This window comes from Gekko japonicus, unplaced genomic scaffold (assembly GCF_001447785.1).
Source record: "Gekko japonicus isolate JY-2015 unplaced genomic scaffold, Gekko_japonicus_V1.1 scaffold4297, whole genome shotgun sequence".
Taxonomy (NCBI): domain Eukaryota; kingdom Metazoa; phylum Chordata; class Lepidosauria; order Squamata; family Gekkonidae; genus Gekko; species Gekko japonicus.
The window spans coordinates 90,164-95,626 of NW_015164331.1; positions in this window are offsets into that span (position 1 = coordinate 90,164).

Consider the following 5,463-nt stretch of genomic DNA (forward strand, 5'->3'; position numbering starts at 1 on the left):
ATATATATGTCTCTTCTGGCAGAAATCATAAAGAAATCAATAATGTTTCTGTTATTTCCTCTAAAATGTGACTTCTTCAGGACATTGGTTTCCTTTTTAAACTCCAGGCACACATTGACTTCAAAACCATCTGGTTGTAAGGTATTCATTCCTTTGTGATTCCTACCTTGCCTGGAGGAAAGTTTCATCAAGTCACAGCAAACGTATGGTGAGTCTGTAGGGTTTTCAAGGCAAGAAATGTTTAGCCATTGCCTGCCTGGGCAGAACAACTCTAGATTTCTTGGTGGTCTCCAGAGTTTTCAGTAAGCTGTGCTAGGGGGTGTTGGCACACAACATTTCAGAGGACAACTCAGGGAATTTACCTTCTGCTCAGACTAAGGCATTTCTCCCTCCATTCGAAACAATGGAGGATGGGGTAACCTCCTTCGGTGGCCCAAAGAATTGGACCCCGTGGACTCATTGACTATAATGGACTCATTGACTATAATGGTCTCCATAGGCTATGATGGAATCAGGGGAAAAAAATAGAATTCTTTGCACACCTGTTATGCTTTTCAGTATGATTTGTAAGCTGTCTTGAGTGACAGGGGAAAGTGGGGTATAAATATTTGAATAAATAAGTAGTTTAGGCGGGTTGATCGCATTTAAGCAACTTCCTGTTTGTTAGGTTAGGCAGGGTTCTGACAGTGATTGTTCCACCTCTGTTCTACTCTGGCCTGTAGCTATAGTGGGGCTATTGGGCACTCTGCCCCCTTCCTTAAAGGCCCCCCTGCTTACTAAAGCCCCCCACGTCTTCCCAAAAGCATTCCCAAAAGCATTCCCAAAAGCCAGTTTGGTGTAGTGGTTAAGTGTGTGGACTCTAATCTGGGAGAACCGGGTTTGATTCCCCACTCCTCCACTTGCACCTGCTGATGTGACCTTGGGTCAGTCACAAGCTCTGGCACAGCTGTCCTTGAAAAAGAGCAGTTTGTGTCAGAGTTCTCTCAGCCCCACCCACCTCACAGGGTGTCTGTTGTGGGGAGGGGAAGGGAAAGGAGTTTGTAAGCAGGGTTCTGACAGTGATTGTTCCACCTCTGTTCTACTCTGGCCTGTAGCTACAGTGGGGCTATTGGGCACTCTGCCCCCTTCCTTAAAGGCCCCCCTGCTTATTAACCCCCCCCCTCTTCCCAAAATCATTTAAAGGGATCTTTTAAATGTTTTTGAGAAGAAGCAGGGGTGGCATGCACCCCTCTCCCTCCCTGCTAATCAGCTGAAGGGCCCTTTAAATCTTGCAAGAGGGAAGGGACAAGGGTTCATGCCACGCCCCTCCATTAAGGCAAATAATAGAAGAAGAAGAGAAGAGATTGGATTTATACCCCGCCCTTCACTACCCAAAGGTGTCTCAGAGCGGCTTACAAACTCCTTTCCCTTCCCCTCCCCACAACAGACACCCTGTGAGGTAAGTGGGTCTGAGAGAGCTCTTTCCAGAACTGTCCTTGAGAGAACACGGTGCTCATCTCTGTTTCCAAGCCGAAGAGCCAGTGGTATCCAAAAACTTCTCAGTGGTCATGTGGCCCGCTTGGCTAAATGACAGGGCTCATGAAACACTGTTACCTTCCCACCAATGTGGTACCTATTTATCTACTTGCAATTTCTTGCTTTCAACAGCTAGGTTGGCAGGAGCTGGGGCCAGAGTCGGGAGCTCACTCCGTCATGTGGCACTAGGGGTTCGAACTGCCAAACCACAGACCTTCCAGGCTGCAGCTCAGCAACTTATTCTCTGAGCCACTGTTGCCTTTGTAATTTGTCATATTTCACTTTTAAAAAATCCAAAAAACAAAGTAGACTGCAAGTGTGACCCTCCCCTCAGAAGTCCTGGTATGTTTCCTAAGGGTCAGTGCAGAGTGACAGTCTGAGGCCAGGTCTACCAATATAGGGGGCTGGGACAGGTAGACCTGTTATCTGGAGGTCGGGTCTGCCAATAGAGTGGAAAGGAGTGGGTAGACCTGTTCTCCAGAGGCCTGGTCTACTCCCATAGAGGACAATATTTTCCATAATGAAATTTTACTTGACTGTGTTTTCTTATTATGTTTAAATTATTATAAAAATAGTTTAAATATAGTTTAAAATATTTAATTGTGATATTTTTATAAGGTTATGGAAATAATCTAAAAAACTAATGTATACAATAGTCTAACGTAAACTCACTCACAACTTTAATGCTACTAGCTTTTTTTTTTTTTTTGTAACTCTCAAAGTAGAATTTTTGATCACAACACTGGAGCTTAGAGGGAACATTGGTGGTCCCCTTTCCAAGTATTAACCAGAGCTGACCATTCTTATCTTGCAATCCAAGTCAGGGTCCAACTGTGTGTACACATATGGGAAAAAACAGACCAAACATTGTCACTAAAATATTACCCTAACATTAATCTGGAAGTGTCCCATAGGCAAAATACCTGCAAAGTTCTGAGGAAAATTGGAATCATTGGGATTATTTCAGTAAGAACCAAAGGAGATGAGAGAGTCTGACCTCCATGTATTAAACTTCCTGATGTTTTTCTTTTAAATAACTGATGCATAGGGGTCACATATGGACCATTGCATGGGACGAGGGCAAGTTAATCAACTTACAGTGAACACATGTAAAATCTATGTACAGTATACTTTTGATTTTTCCTTTACATGTGTGATAATTGCCCTGGCAACCCTTTCCCCCAATGAAGACATGAAACAACCACCTTGGGTATAATTAGTTTATTCAAGTAATTAATTAATTGTGTAGATCTACATCATATCATTAAATATCCTAAAATATTTAAATGGGTGGGTTGTGCTAGGCAGCCTGGCAATGGCAGCCTTTGTTGGGCAGACTCACCCTGATTCCAAACATGACCTGCATCTTCCACTGGCCTTGTTTATCACTGCCCACAACAGGCAGACGACAGACTGACAGTATGAAGCGTGAGGGAGGCTGGACAAAAAGACCCGGACCAAGTTGTGCCAGGAATTTCCGGTCGCACTGCTCCTACTGATGCAGGAGCATACCCGGGAGGAGGCGCAAGGGAGCGTTCGCACTGTTTGCCCACCCCTGGCAGAGGCATGGCCGTAAGTGGGTTTTTTCACTTTGGCGACATGCGCCTATGCGCATAGATGTGTAGGTACAGCAATGCAGCTTGTTTGCAGCTTTTAGCATGCACACTTCCAGGAAGCGGGATCAACACGCTCTCCAGGGTTTGTTACTGCTTTCACCTGGTACTTTTTTTAACATGGTAGGGAATCGTCATAGGACGGGTTGAGTACGGCTGGGGAACGCCTGAAAGCTGAGGCTGTGTGAACCAGCCCTGTTAATCTGTTTGTGTAATGTGCCTATATTGGGCAAAACTGCCAGTCTGAACTCAGCCACAATGTGCCAAAAGGGGCCCAAGTGCCATCTCTTTCCCATGGTGTGGTTAATGGGCACTACTGGGTTCACACAGATGTTGCTCAGCAACAAGGGCATTCCTTCCCAGCCACACCCTGCCACATGGCCAGTGATGTGCTATTCCACACCCAACCTCCCTTACTGCTGAAGCCTCAGGGGCAATGCTCCCTCTAAACTGTGGAGTCTTGTGAGCAAAAATTCTACTTTGTGAGCTACTGGCATTAAAGTTGTGAGCAAGCAATTTGGCTACTGCATAAATTAGTTTGTTCTGGAGCCATCCTTCCTGAGCTAAAACAAAAATGTGTGAGCCATAGTCTAAAAAACTGTGAGCTCACTCTCACTAATTCAGCTTAGAGGGAACACTCCTCACTGGGCTTGCCAGACTTCCGTACCTCTCATGATCAGCCTGCTGTATCACTGCCAAATTAGTTATGGCCTAAACTGTCCACAGATAAGTCTATTTAAAGCCCCTTACCCAGCATTGTGAAACAGGTGAAAGAAGGCCCTTCCAATAGCAAAACAGAGGACCCCCCTCCACAAATTCCTGCTTGGTCCCGAAGGTGACTGGCTAATCATATGATGCTAAAGGTAGGGTGGGTGGGTCAGCAGTCAGCAGAAAACCCTACATGATAGAGGTGCGGTCAGAATATATGAGGCCAGACCACACCTCCTAATTAGCTGCTTCAAAAGTAACAACTCAATAAGATCTCATGACTTCCTTGCCTTTAGGGGGCCAAGGCAAACCAATCCCTGGCATTAGTGCCATGAATTCCACTTCTCATCTTACTTACTTTATACGTGGGGGGAGAAATTCTCATCTTACATTCAACATGTGTACGGCTGCATGTGTGATTGAAGCCACAGTGCTTTGCAGGAGCTGATCCCCAGTTTCATTAGTCACGTGAATGTGCATTGGCTCTGTCTTACAAACAGGAGTACAGTACAGATGTAAATACATGCATTCACTGTTATTTGTGAACAGACTACAGAGTTCCATGCATTGAATGATCCATCTTTGGTTTTCTGTCTTGGCAACAACCCTGCTCCTCCCCCAAACAAACATTTTTATCATATACTAACAGAGTTGGAAGAGGCCATGCAGGCCCTCTAGTCCATCCCCCTGTTCAATGCAGGCTCAGCTTACAGTATCCCTTACAAGTTTTTGTCCAGACGCTGCTTAAAGACTCCTAGTGAGGGGGAGCTCACCGCTGGTTCCATTGTTGCACAACTGTTACTGTCAAAACGTTTCCCCTGATATCCAGCTGGATCCTTCCCACCCTTAATTTAAACCCATTATTGCGAGTCCTATCCTCTGCTGCCAACAGGAAAAGCTCCCTGCCCTCCTCTAAGTGACAGTCCTCAAAATACTTAAAAAGAGCTATCATGTCCCCCTTCATTGAGATACCTGTTGGTTTAGGATTTTAGAGCTACAACTAATCATTTGTGTACATCTTAGGACCCATCTCTTCTTACCTTATCTGCTCAAGTATTAATGCTTGTTCCAAGATGATGACTCAGATGAATGCTTCAAACACTGTGCCAGTTTTGAATATGTTTCACTACGAAAGCAGTGGCTTTATAGCACCGTATTTAAGCTCAGCAATCAACAGCACTTTTATTTTCCTCCTAATTAACACAATATCATACTTAGTGTATGAGTTTTGATATCCTCTGTAACAGATTTTATAGGTTATATTTCATTAAGATAACCATGGCCAGCTGTGTATTTAAGCTAAAGAAACCAATAATGTTTCTATCTTCCCCCAAATGAATTGATGTAAATAAATAGATAAATCCTGCAACATTAACAGAACACCTACCCCTTGAGGGACAATAAACTGTGAGTGTTGACATATGAGTCATTGGGAAGAGTTTATTTTTTTTAAGTTTAATACACAACTTGAGTAGCCATCTGGGAAATAATGTCTTTAAAAAAAAACATGCCTGAGATGAATCTACCCACCTTTTTCATTCCATTAGCTTCAGATCCCCTTCACACTACATTCCATGTCCCTCATGGCTTTATACATATTTTGACCATTGAATTCTCTGGTGGCTAT